The sequence below is a fragment of the Aplysia californica genome, unplaced genomic scaffold, assembly GCF_000002075.1.
Source record: "Aplysia californica isolate F4 #8 unplaced genomic scaffold, AplCal3.0 scaffold01307, whole genome shotgun sequence".
In the NCBI taxonomy this organism is placed as follows: Eukaryota; Metazoa; Mollusca; class Gastropoda; order Aplysiida; family Aplysiidae; genus Aplysia; species Aplysia californica.
In genome coordinates, this window is record NW_004798577.1 from 108,697 (window position 1) to 110,321 (window position 1,625).

Consider the following 1,625-nt stretch of genomic DNA (forward strand, 5'->3'; position numbering starts at 1 on the left):
TGTGTGTGTGTGTGTGTGTGTGTGTTTGTGGGTGCCTTATAGACTGACAGGAAATCACGTGATTCCACCACAAGAGGTCTTACACAAAATGTTCCCTCCTGGGGTGAGAAATTGTTCTCCTCGTGGTTGTTGTGAAATTGTTGGGAATCTCAGCCACTCTGAAATCGCTACGCAAAAAGTACAAAGTTCTCTATTTCTGCATAGTGCCTGGTTTTGAGAAAGTTGACGTCAAAGATTTTGAATTCCCCAGCGTGTCCAGAATTTTCAAAATGCAGCAATTCTGTGAATGTCTTGATAAAAACTCTGAATAGTCGTCGGTGCTTGGCGGGCGCTCTAGTCTAGTGTGGTTTGCTTCTTCTTTCCTATCAAACATCTATCGTCCTGATCTCTCCTCCTTATTTTTGTGTATATTACTCTCTTGTAACACCTCTAATCTTCGGCACTTATATGACCTTATTGTGTTGCAAGTGCGTAAAACTCTTTCTAAAACTAAATTGCCTGCTGAGAAATGCATCTCAAAGTACGAGTAAAATCATACATTTTAAATGGGTTGGGGGTTTCTTTTAATATGAAAAGCGGGTTTCTCGCATGACGTAATGGCAACTCCGGATGTGGTTGCAAGGTAAAAAATAAAAAAGTAATTTTAAAAGTACCGAATGTAGGGCTAAATATTTCTTTCATCATCATAGATAAGGTATTGAAAAGCCAATAGAAACGTAACGAAATAATATTTTATAAACGTTGGTAGAGATCTGAGACAAACGAAGAAATACCGGAGTATAAAACAGCCGTGACATCATCACCAAAAAGAAAAAAGACCAAACCCCAAAACAACAAATACAAAAACTAAGAAAAACTAAGAAAAAAACCCCAAACCCCAAACCCTCCCAATGCGAAAAAAAAAAGCCAAAATAAAACGGCAGAAAACGAAAAACTCGTTTTAAATGATTTTATATTCCCCAAATCGACATCTCAACTGTAAATATAGATTGTGAAGAGCATAGAGCTTGCTGTTGAGCGGGGATTTGCGCTATACAAAAGCTATCTATTATTGTTATTATTAAACAACAAGGAGGAAAAGAGACGTCAGTAACGAGGGGACCAGAAATCAGGGACGTGTTTAGGGCAGAATAACTGTCAAACACATCCATCGCGGGAGCAGTCACACCTAGTCATCTCCACATCATTTCAGGAATCCCTCCCGTAAATAATATACTTTTTTTTACATTATAATATTATGGCGGGGAGGCTGAAGCAGAGCACAATATTGTTTAACCCTATCTGTACGCCCTGGAGTCATTTTGTACCCCCGGGGTTGTATTCTTCACATTTTAGAATATATATACATGTATACGTCCTTTCCAGGAAGGTTCCCCACTATTGGCCATGCGCGGTGTGGAACTCACGAGGGTTAAACCACCCAGTCTGTTCACCGCGGTTAAGAACACTGGAACCTTCATCTTGATATGTGCGGCGCGTTCGTTTCCTTTTCACATGTACATCCACAATGAATTCCCTATCACTCTTCCTTAACTATGACCCTTCTCTATCTCAAGGGTATCCCTGACGAAATGACCATACGATGGATAGACCTATTATGCCACAACTTCTTGGCGGGGTAGTGG